Source organism: Columba livia, chromosome 22 (genome assembly GCF_036013475.1).
Source record: "Columba livia isolate bColLiv1 breed racing homer chromosome 22, bColLiv1.pat.W.v2, whole genome shotgun sequence".
Classification (NCBI taxonomy): domain Eukaryota; kingdom Metazoa; phylum Chordata; class Aves; order Columbiformes; family Columbidae; genus Columba; species Columba livia.
Window position 1 is genome coordinate 2,552,046 of NC_088623.1, and position 12,410 is coordinate 2,564,455.

A 12,410-nucleotide genomic window follows, 5' to 3' on the forward strand; every position below is an offset into this window, starting at 1 on the left:
TGGGTTGTCTCCTCATCACTTCCACCACACCCAGTTTTGCCTTCCTCAGACCCCTGTCCTGCTCTGGCCAGAGTGCCATCAAGAATAGTGTGGCCAGCATGCCCAGGGCAGCGACTGTCCCCTGCCTGAAAGGAGCTTGGAGCCAGGGGGGGTCGGGCTCTGCTCCCCAGGAACAAGCGCCAGGAGCAGAGGAAACAGCCTCAAGTTGCGCCAGGGGAGGTTGAGGTTGGATCTGGGAACAATTTCTTCCCCAAAGGGCTGTGGGGCATTGGAACAGGCTGCCCAGGGCAGTGCTGGAGTCACCATCCCTGGAGGGGTTTAAAATACACATAGATGAGGTTCTCAGGGCCATGGGTTAGTGCTGGGGTGGGTTATGGTTGGACTCAATGATCTTGAGGGGCTTTTCCAATTAAAATGATTCTCTGATTTTAAGTCCTTTCAGTTGCACAGAGCCACCAGCCTGGAGCTGGGTCCAGCCTCATCCTTCTCAGCTGCAGTTCCCTTGCTCGGGCTGACCCCCACCTGCACAGACGCCAAAGCCCCTTTTCCTGCGAATGACCCACAAGGAAAATGCTCTAAATTTCTTCCTTCTCTCTTCCTGGCAGTTTTCTGAGCCGATGACAGGTTCCTCCAAGAGCCCACATGCAGTGTGTCTCTATTGCACAAGTTCACACCCGCTCAAAGGGGAAGCACTGACTCTTCAACAAGCAGAGCAGAGCACAACTCATGTCCTCGTAGCCCTGATGTCCCTCGTGCTCCCCCCAGAGTCTCCAACCCAAGAGCCACCTGCTTGTCCCTCTTGCTGTCACACTGTGCTCCAGACACTGATGCAGCTCCTAAGGTTGAGCCCCACATGGGTTTCAGTTCCAGACACCCCAAATGTGCACCGGGGGGTTTATACTGAGTGTTTTTGTAGGAACAACCACCCCCCACATGGCAGTCATGTCCAGAACAAGACAGAAGACTTAAAAATACACATCTGCTTTAGTTCTAGCAACATATAGCAAAGTAATTTGAAACTTGATGACAGGCAAACCTACAGAATATGTTATCAACAGCTGCTTCTGAGCCCTATTTAGCAGGAATAGCTTCCCAAATTATTGCTCAAGTCTCCAGCTACACAAGCTCCAGCAAGTGTTTCCTCCCACACCAAAACAACCTCTGCTAGCATCTTCCCCTCCCTAGAGGGGCAGGTAAGGGACCAGGAGAGGAATCTGAACTGGAGGCCTCCTGGAAATCCCAGCAGCTGCCCTGGGCAGCTTCTTTCTCCCAGATTAAAATAGGATTCCTTCATCACAGTTGTGCTTTATTTGCACTTGCAGCCTGGTTCAGCCCAAGTTCAGACAGTGCACGTGGTGCAAACAAGCTTTAGAGCCAAAAACCTGCCAAATTACTGACGCCAGGGGAGTAAGAGAAGACGTAAATACGATTAACATGGAGCCACAGAGACCCCAAGGGCCCTGTGGCTTGGGGAAGATTTCCCCAAGTATCATATTTTAGCTCTTAGTAAATCCCCAGGCATCACAGCGTCCCTGGAGTGTCACACACTTGGCTACACATCCTTTAATAAGGCAATATGCAAATCTCCACTTCTGGTTAACCACTACAACCTACAAAACACTGTGTCCCAGCTGCAGAAACCCCTTTTCTATGCCTCATTTAAGTCTCATCAGGCAAATTACTTAACCAGGAGATTATCACAACAGCAAAGCACTGCCCTGGCTTGGCAGAGCACTGACCACACTGCTGGGACACAGGGACAGCCCTTCGCCTGCTACAAAATGGGGAGGAAACAAAAACCTCATTAATTCATCCATGCACCCCTTATTGGAACTAATTATCAAGGATAAACTAATTGAGAATAAAGCTATATCCACATCTTCAGCATGTAAGGCAGCTGCGCAGAGGGGAAGAAATCTGCTTTGTGGTTTCACCCCACACACCTGGGCTGCATCCTTAATTGGTAGCACCTGATGAAGCTCATTGTAGTATCAATTAAAAGATACAGTGGGCGGAGTGATCTGAAGATATCATGGGGGCCTGTTGACGAGGCACAGGTGCTACAACCAGATGGTTCAGCTGCTGTCAGTTTTGAAGATAAGGTATAGCTGCTGCCAATTAAAAAGGATAAATATTCATTTCTATCCAAAGTGCTAGTTACTGAGCCAGAAAATCTTCTGATAGATGAACTTTGCTCATTATGATTCCAGAACACGCCTCCATCTCAAAGGATACCTGCCTCCAGCCTACCTTCAAGCATGAGTAGTGAGGTTTGTACCTTAAAAATCGAGGTGAGGATTTTTAAACCAATCCACAACAAAGGTATGTATGACTAGAGTCACCTTAACATAGAACATAGCCAAAACACCCTAAAAAAAGCAGAAGGGTGGGGGGAAGACACCATCACTGAGAAGTCAAGGGAACACCATAACAGGACTGAGCCTGGGATCAGCTAGGCTGAGCCTATCTTCTCTGCCCTCAGGAGGCCGCTCTTGGGTAACATTTGCACACTTAGTTATATCACGTCTTCCCCAAGACACCGAGACTTCGAGATTGTATTTGTAATTACATTAATAGCGCTATATAGTCATCTTTGAATGTATAGGTATATAGTATCAATACTTATTTCTTGCAACTAATATCTTATTTCGACTAAAGTGTATTTTTGCAAGTGTGTTGCTGTAGACAGTGTGTTTATCAACAGCATCTAAAAGAACTTGCACCTGTTGCTTTAATAAACCTCATTATTGTGGATCTAGTCCTGAGAGTTTCTCATTGAATGCACCCAGACTTATAGTACATATTATACTATTTGTGAATCCGTGTAGATTAGATTACACTATTTGTGAATCTGTGCAGTGTGTAGATTCAGTGATCGCAACTGGCCTGCACTATTTGTGAATCTAATTGTGCAAATTCAACGTTAGTGCTCTCAGACTTACAGTATATACCATACTACTCATCTCCACACCAGGCTGGTCGCTGAGCACAATTAGACTGGTAGTGCTGACTTGAGCTTATTTGCATCACTCAGGAGTTCAGCCTCACTGCCTTGCACAGGGCTTAACTTCTGCTAAATTAATGATCTTAACACGACACCTCCAAATCACACTAATGCTCCCCCACCTGCTCAGCACCACTTGTTGAGTTTCTTACTCATGAGTAGATCCACAGAAGTTCAACCTCAGAGCACCAAAAACTCTTCTCTGTTTAACAACCTCCTCAACATGAGCAAAACCCTCCTCCTCCTCTGTCACCCTTTCCAAAGGGACAGGGATGAGCAGCTCCATCCTGACTGACTGCTCCAGAGTTACGTTCCCCCATTGCATTGCCGCCTCTTTCTCCTGCTCCCCTCCAGTCCCAACAACATGGAAAATTGCTCCTGAGGGCTGGGCTAGGTCCTGCCTCTCCCACTGAAGACTTTAGATGGCCAGTCCCCCAGCTGGGAGCTGGGCACAAGCTGCACTGGCTGAGGAAAGGCTGAACACTCAAGCAGTCAACCCAAGGTCCAGCTTCCCTCACTGCTACAGGTCTTCCATGCTCCTGAGGGCATCAAAATCCCTTAATTGCTCTGATCAGCCTCACCTGGGACCTCCTCCCACCCTTTCTGCCCATGGCCCAGGAGGTCCGTTTGAGCCCAGGCCTGAGCAATGTTGTAGGCTGATGTGCCTTCAAGTCTGCCCTGTCTTTATTTTATGGACAGACTTCAGACCTAGTTTGCAGGTAACTTCCTTCCAACCTGATCTCCTCTGTGGACCTCAAATGTGCAGCTCCTCCTGCTTGCAGTCCCATCTCCTGCTGCTCCTGACTGAAGACCTTGGCTGGACCCAGCACCTTATTTATCATCTCACCTTGCCTGGGACTGTCCATGGCCCCTGTTAATCCCACCTCTGCCAACCTGGCCCAGCTCCCTGGCTGGTGATCACAGAACCCCAGAATGCCAGGGATTGGAAGGGACCTCAAAAGCTCCTCCAGTGCAATCCCCCCATGGAGCAGGAACACCCAGATGAGGTTACACAGGAAGGTGTCCAGGTGGGTTGGAATGTCTGCAGAGAAGGAGACTCCACAACCTCCCTGGGCAGCCTGGGCCAGTGATGGCACTGCCTGTGCCCAGGTGACCTCCAGCCCATCCTTCCTTGGGGAGCAGCCCCACTCCTGCTGCTCCCTGACAAGGTGAGATGTTTCATTCAACTCCCATTAAGTTCATCAGCATTTCCTCATTAAGGAATGGCTGCACTCACACTTCTTGTCCTTGCCAGTTCCTGCCAGCTTGTTCTTCCCCTACTCCTGGCTGCCTGCAGTAAACTCCAACACTATGGCCTTCTGCTCCTCTTCAGCAACATCCAATCCGGCAAAGACACCCCGGGGGCGACAGCTGCTGAGGTGGGGGGGGACAGCAAAACGTGCTGTAACCCGGAGCTCCTCCGCAGCTCCTCAGCCGGGTGACCCAGCGCTCAGCAAAGCCTCGTCCTTTCCTGCCCCCAAAAAAACTAAGATGGGCTTTAGAGTCTGGGACCCGCCTGGTTTCTCACCCCGCTTTGTGCTTTTCGTGCCTACGGGAACTTTAAGGGGCGACAGAGCCAATGCCGGCCAGCAGCGCACTAAGGGGCTGCGGCTGCTAATTAACGGCGCCGCTAATGAATCCCGCCCCCTCTCCGCCAACCCCTGCCTTCCTCCCGGCCTCCTCCCGGGGCGCGTTCACCCGCCCGCCCGGGAGCGCGCAGTGCGGCGCGGCCGCGCCCGGGAGCGCGCAGTGCGGCGCACGGATCTGGCTGCGGCGAGCCCGGCGCTCCCGGAGCGGTAAGCGGGGCGGGGTGGGGGGGGACTGTACCGGGCTGTGGGCGGCCCTCGGGGGGATGCTCGGGTCGGGCCAGCCGCGGCAGCCCCGGGGCACGGCTGGGAATGCGGGGGGATCGGCCCCGCAGGCTGATGGCGCGTTTGGGACCCCGCTGCCTGCGGGGTTTCCCACCTCCACACCCCATATTTTTTGTCCGCGGGATGGAGCCGCATGTGGGGGGAAGCTGGGTACCGGGCTCGGGCATGTGACGGGAATTTTTGATATTACGTCATGACATCGTGGCTTTGGATGGGATAAAATCTTGATGTGTCAGTCCGGGAGGGAACGGGGTGCTGGAAGGGAAGCGCAGCCCAGGTAGAGACCTTTGTATGCCGGGGCATGTGGATCCCCAAAAGCTCGTGGGGAAGCAGGTTTGCTCTGCGGGGAGGCTTCACCCCACTTCTCGTGTTTGGGAACGGATTCGTGTTCTCCGTCTGAAACATCCTGGGCTGGCAAAATACATCCACCGGGCTCTCCAAATCCATCCCCCTGGGTTGCGATGCTGCGTTGGCTCCGGCTGGGCCTCAGCGCTGAGCGGCTGCCGAGGTTTGGACCCGCATGCTCCGGCTGTGCCTGCAGAGCAGCTCGCTGCTATCGATCAAGCTCCTGGAGGTGGGGAAAGTGCTGAATCATTTGTACTCCCGGCTGTACGGGCGGTTCAGCTGTTCCCCATCTCCGGCAAATGTTCGAAATGGGCTGCAGAGGCTGAAGGGAACTCGGGCTGCGTGTGCGGGGCCGTGTCCTGGGGGGAGTCCTGGCAGAGGTACCGTGGGGCTTGAGCACAGGGTGGGATCTTCTTCCGTGGCCTTAGTTGCTCCTTGGAGGACAGGGCAGGGGGAAGATGCACCCTGGCATCCCGGTGAGGCCTTTGCAAGGATGTGGGGGGGTCACGGGGATGGAGGGAGGTTTTTTTCTCCTAAAACTGGAGAAGGCATGTGGGGCTCACTGCTCTGAGGGGTTTCCCTTTATTTCCTCCTCGATGCTGTCTTTGAGATGGCTTTTCAAGGTCGGGTCCTTGGGATGGCTGTGTGGCACTTCTGAAAGTCAGACGGGGATGTGTCGGTCTGCGGTGGGAAGGGGCAGGGGGACACGGATATTGCAGGAAAAACTCGAATATTGAAATACAGACCAGATGCCTGACTGTTTTAAGATGGATACTGCGGTGCCATCGGTATTTCCGGAGCGTTCCCTGCAGATACTGGGGACAAAAGCCAGAATCCAGTGACTTTCATTGAGATGCTGACTCCTTTAACGACTCCTTTTTTACTTTAACGGCTCCTTTATTGTTGCCCGTGTTCCTGTAAGATGTCTCCCCTTTGGCAGACAGCTAAACTGATCCTCAGCCCGACTGCTTTGTTCCCAGAAAACTTCTTTGCATGGCCTACCTTGTAAGATAGCTGCTCAAATTCAGCATCGCATCCTTTCTATTTAACAGCTTCAGCCTGGGCCCTCGCTGACTTTCCTCTTTTTTTGTGTAGCTGTAATGTGAGCACAACATAAATAATGCATGGAGGTCTTCTCAGCTGACGGAGGATGGGCTCAAGTTGTTAAATTTGAAAATGGACTTTGCTTACAGGGGTTGAGACCCGGGGACTGGCTTTGTCTTGCTAGAGCTGTATGATAGTGCTGGTGATTGTAATAACAAAGCTCCAACATCATCTTCAATAAGTCTTTCTGGGCTGCAGTGTTTCCAGAATTGTGTTGTCTTGGCTGTGACTGGGGATCTGATTTAAACTAAGTCAGTCAATCCAATCATCTCTTCTCCCAGCTAATGATTAAATGGATAATATCCCAAGCTCTCAAATGGTATTAATTCATAATGAATTATTTGCCTAGCTGTGATCTAATTGTCTTCGTCTTCATGGGTCTTGTGTATAAAATCGATGGTGCTGCTGGCATAGTGCCACCACAAAGGCTTTCTGCAGCGCACAAGCATCAAAGCTGGGCAAATGTCTTTAATACTAACAGTGAGAAATGAGGTCTCATTCTTCATATCTGTGCTTCAAGAAAGAAACCTAAACTCTGCTATTTCCCCTTTGGATTTGTATTGCTCCTTGGGTTCTGTTTGCCCTTATCTAAATGTTCCCTTGGATCTTAAAACGGAGCAGGCAGCTCAAACCAAGGGCTGTATTCAGTTACAGCTTTTGAAGGGCTCTAGCAAATCTTGTCAGAGAGGTCTAGCTTGTCTCCCTGCCCTCTGGGTAACTCCTTTCAAATATCATTTCCCTTATTTTAAATGTTGTTGGATGACTTTTTAAATTCCCCTCCTCCTCCTGCTGGAGCAAGTCATATCTTCATTCTTTTACCTTTGCTGTCCAGGATAATTGTTGCATAATTTTGGAGATGCAGCTCAGAATGAACTTGGTTGAAGTTGTTGTTATGCTAAATAATCCATCATTTTTTGGTGTTTTTTTATTTTTTTTTTAAAAATCCAGATCTGTAAGAAACCACGCTGTGTTATTATGGATTAAAATAGAGTAGGATTTAGACCTCAGTCCTGCTTATAGGGATCACCATTCCTAGTTAATGAGATAGGAGGAGGAGGATTAACAACTGAACAAGTAGAGATGGTTTCTGTGGCTAAACCAGGTAGAAGTTCCCATGGATGCTGTGCAGGGACAGGTCTTGCCCCTTTAGCTCCTGAGTTCAGAGTCCTTTAGAACTCATCCCATCCTCTTGTTGCTAGTGATAACCAGGTCCTATGATTCTCAGTGTAGGGATGTGGCTGACAGACAACAGCCCAAGGGCACAGGAGAGCGAAGCATCGTGTCCTGGTGAGCTGGGCACACACAGGATACAGGTCCTGGGACCAGGGAGTGGGGACTTGGCCTCAAAAAGCAGCATCTGGAAACCCTTTGCTAGCATCACTCTGCCTCCGCCACTCAAGTGTAAACTGAAGGCTGCTGACTTCTGAGGTTGCCAGAGAAGCATCAGCACTGGGAAATGGACGCTTTGTACCATTAATCCAGCATGGTACTGAGCACTTTCCAGTCCCAGTGACACCAGTGGGATCTGAGAGGGTTCGACAACTTCATGCACGGAGGTCTGTGCGGTCCAGGGTGGTCCCATCTCCTGCCAGCCCTGTTCCAATGGACACTGCTGTTCCTTGTCATGGGAGAAAAACAAACCAACCAAGCCAAACTCAAACCTCACGTTCAAAACATAATAGAGGTATAGCTGATAAACACCAGCATGGGCTGCCCCAGCTGCTGCTTTCCCACCTTTGGAAGCAAACGTTGGTCCTTACAGATGGCTAGTTAAATTGAGCATTACGGAGAGGCTTGGTGCAAGGTGAACCTGGAGGTTCATTTGAATTCTTGGCAGGTTTTCTAGTACTTCATGCCTCCTTGGCATTAGGTTTTCCTGTCTTCCAGCATGGGAAATGATGGGTTCCTACAGACCACCTAAATCACAGCAAGGATGATACTCTCTCACTGTCAACCTGCATGTTATATTCCTCCTGAAATGCCCTGGCATCGGTGGGCAGGCCTGGCAATTGCAGTGTGAGCTGTGAGATGGAGAGGACTCTCTTTGAATCCACAGAAAATGTAGCAAAATCCCCTTTCTCTTATGAAGCGCTTACTTTTCCTAGTTATTGCATTAACCTCAAGAGACTCCAAGTTACAAGAAAATGCAGTGCCTCTAAAATTGAGGGGGCCACCTAATATGCTCAGGTTTTTAATTTATATTAAATTGTGTCTCTTCGAAGAGGAAAATCGGCTGTCATGCTCCAGGGGTTACCCAGAGAGCATTGCTCTTGAGCAAGCATTCAGGCTCTATGTTTAAATTGCGAGGTGTCCTGATGCCACCTGTGTATGTTGAGCGCACAAGCAGGACACGTGCTCCTCGCTTTTCTAAAGAGTTTTCACTCCACGCGAGATATAAATACGCGTTGGGCGTGCACAAAGCCGTAGATTTCAATGAGGGGAGATGCTTAAAGGGTGATTTACTTGGAATTAGCAGGGGAGTATGAAAACCTCGGGGAATTTTAAGGAAATGAGTGGTTGGGGTGGGGGAAAGACCCACCAGGAGCTTCCCCCGTCCCGGCCGCTCTCCAGGGTCCTGAAGCGCTGCCCCGCTGGATTTGGGGGGGTCCTGACCCCTCCCAGCGCTGCTGATCCCCCTGTTGCTCCTTCCGGCCTTGCTAAGGAGAAGGGTTGAAACAAGAGGATGCAAGGTGGGAGGGAAAAGTCCCCCCCGCTCTCTCCAGCGTGGCTGTCAAGTAGTAGCACCACTTGCCCAGAGAGGTTGGTGGTCACCGGTGTATTTTAAAGACCCATCTGGGTAAAGCCCTGAATGAGCTGGTGTGACCTGGTAGCTGATCCTGCCTTCAGCAGACGGTTAGAAAAGATGTATAGTGATATATAGATGTATAGATAGATATATAGATGTATAGATATATATGTGAGGTTCTTAAGGATGTGGTTTAGTGCCAGGGCTGTGTTAATGGTTGGACTCAACGATCTTGAGTGTCTCTTCCAGTCAAAATGATTCTATGACTAGGTAACCTTCCCTGGTCCCTTCCAAACAGAATTGTTTTGGGATCCTGTTACCTTAAGGGTTTTGACTAGGAGGGAGCAAAGCAATCTGCTCCCTCTCTGAGAACCATTTCTCATGTACAAAGGTTGACTGACCATCCTCATATCACTGTGAAGTGGCTTTTATTGTATATTTACAACATTTATTTATTGGATATTCATGGCATTTTTTACTGGATATTCACACAGCCTTGAGGCAGGAGGGAGGGAAAGAAATTACACCCCCTGAACTGAAAATGCACAGGTCAGCCCTGACTCTTGACTTGCTCCTGGAAGCTTTACACATAGTCTGCTCAGTTAATGAGGAGCTGCCTGTGCTGCAGTGTGTGAATGGTGATAAATGCCGCTCTTCTTCAAGCAATTTAGATGATTAGTACTTGGAGCCAGCCTGCATCTTGTTCCTCGGACTCTCAACAGTTCCACAGTAGGGTATGGTACCACCAGCCGCCTCGTGTTTAGTTACACAGCCCTGTTTGTGATTGCTGGGAGAGTCACTAAGACGCCCAACAGCACGGCGTGGCTCTGCACTTGATAAAGACACATCTGTGTGCTGAGCTGTCCCCTGATTGAGTTAAGGGCACAGAAAAAACTCTCTTTCTCGCTGTCACTTAAATGGTGTCAGGATTCGTGAAATCTTGCTTTCACATTCCTCCCAGACCCAGCAACAAAGGCTGCTTGTTGCGAGCTCATTGGCTTCTGTTTGGGTCTCTGTGACGTGCTCACAGATGTGTGCAGGCAAGTGGGAGGGAGGAGGGTGACAGAGCTGAGGCTTTGTAGCCGTGCACGTGTGACAGCATGCATGGGACCCCTGAAGCTCCTCTCAGGCCAGCCCTCCTTTCATGACACATCTGGCATGCTCCAGACCATAGTTTTGGCGCTGACATGTTGAGCAGTCTGTCTGTAGCTGAATTGCAAGCCTTGCTGGTGTCCAGGGACTTAAATCTTGGCTTATTGTTACTTCTCTCAGTGTAAATTCAAAATATTGTAGCTAGCTAGGATTTGATGCCCTCTGTAGTGAAGCTGTCCTGTTTCATCCAAAATAAGATAGGGTTTTATATTAATTTTAGCTCCAAAAGATGCATTAGGACTTATTTTCAGGGGATGTCTTATTTTTCTACATTTATTCTTGAACAAAAAATCAATTTTATTCAAATATAGTCATGTCATTACATTCTGTCACATCCATCCTGCTGAATTCTATTGCCAATTAATTCTACTTTTTTACATGTATAGTGCTTGGACACTATTTAAATTGACTTTCTTTACGAGCCGTAACTCGGGCTTATTTTTTAGCAGGGCTTATTTATATTTTGAGCATCCTGAAAATCATGCTAGGGCTTATTTTCAGGGTAGGCCTTATTTTCAGGGAAACAGGGTGTGTATATGAGCATGCACGGAAAACAGCCTCTTGGAAACCATATCAAATCAATGTGCTTGAATTGATAATCCTGTTTCCTTTTCCCACTCTGTCTACTGAATTTGGATTCTAATGTAAAACCTCTTAAGCCTGAACTTTTTGTGAAAACTAACTGCTCCCTCTTTTATGCCCAGAAAACCTGAAGTTAAGGCCGATCCATACGTGTATATATACAAAACACATGGGCTGCATTTATTACAAGGCAAAAATGTGTACGGTAGCAGCGTCCTTCAAAAGATTGCGTTGCGTATCACAGCCCGACATCTCTTATTGACAGCTCGGATGCCAAGGCCCATGGGGTTTTATAACATTTTCCAGCAATATCAGCAGCTGGGTCCCTGGCTATGTATTTTTGGTTGACCTCGTCTGAATTCTCCTGGCCACCGTGACAGCTGTGAGGCTAATCTGGCTTGAGCCCAGGACAGCAGGCGTTGCTCTCATGTTGTATTCCACTGACTCCAGTTTCCTTGCCTGTCTTGCTGCTCTAACCTTCCTCTCTCAATAGACCACCCTTTTTAGAGAGCTTAGCCTTGGGGATGGAGGTGGGATGGGTTCCTGTGAGCGCCAGGGGATAAACTGGAGAGCCTGTGCTTCCTAAATGTTCCTGGCAGGCTTTTTACCCAGGAGATTGCTGTGTTTGCTCAGCTGTGATGCTTCTTCCTTCCCCCTCACTCACTTTGTGAAACAAACAAAGGTAAATTATGGCCCTAAAATGCCCCTGGTTCATGATGCATGGTAATAGGTTTAAAAGACAACTTTATTGTAATTAAGAGAGGAGTTAAGGCTAGTATAAGAATAAACACATCTCTGATTGCAGAGCTTGGATCAAGCACTGCAGAAAGACGTTAGTTCAATTTGGGGGGGGGTGACTGGGATTGTCACCTCTGGAGAGGGATGGTAGTTCCCTGGAACTGCATAAATGGCAAATTATACTCTATCCTTGACATCCGGTAGTTCCCAAGCACCCCTTATCTTGGGAATTCACTTGCTGCTCTAGATGCTTCCCCAAGAATGGTTTATAATGGCAGTTATATAATATACAATAGCGTGGTCCTTTTGTGAAAATCAACCCCACCGTAAGGCTGTGAGTTTGGGTTGGGGTGGGGGAAGGACAGTTGCTCTTGGTTTTAAATAAGTATGTTGCCTCTTAGACTGAGAAAACATAAAATTAACAATAACAAAACGACGTGGCTCTACAAGGCAGCTAATTGCATTTTCAAATGTCAGCTTGTCAGCTCTGATTTAGTCTTCACTCAATCTGGGCTTTGCCAGAGCAGTGCCTGGTTTTAAACGGTGCTTCCCTCTCCCGGCACCGTGGCGGGATCTTCTCCTTCCTTGTCCTAAGAAATCTTTACCAGCTCAGCTCCTGTTTAGCTTCACCTTCAATGCCGTCTCACTTGTAGAATTTGATACCGGTCTGCTGGAGGAGTGCTGATACGTGTGCTTTATGAGGTAGGCTTCCATTTGCTGATGTCAAGGTGGGAATTGGCAACATGTGGACAACCGGAGATTCCTTGGATGGGAAGAAAATCATGTCACACTTGCAGCTTGCTGATTCTGTTCTGGTAGATGGCTGAAAAGTTCTGTGCTTCACGGCTGGTCCTCTGAGTAGCAGCAC

General features: G+C 49.0%; 1 protein-coding gene across 42 annotated transcripts in view; it reads left to right on the forward strand.

Annotated features, from left to right (window-relative positions):
- Window positions 1-4,661: 4,661 nt before the first annotated feature.
- NFASC (neurofascin) overlaps window positions 4,662-12,410 on the forward strand; it is an 87,296-nt gene continuing 79,547 nt past the window's right edge. For 31 of the 42 annotated variants that reach the window (XR_010467516.1, XM_065038286.1, XM_065038304.1 and 28 more), the window contains exon 1: window positions 4,662-4,800. The gene's annotated coding sequence lies outside the window, so the exon portion shown is untranslated. The other 11 variants (XM_065038290.1, XM_065038299.1, XM_065038308.1 and 8 more) reach the window with 7 other exon arrangements.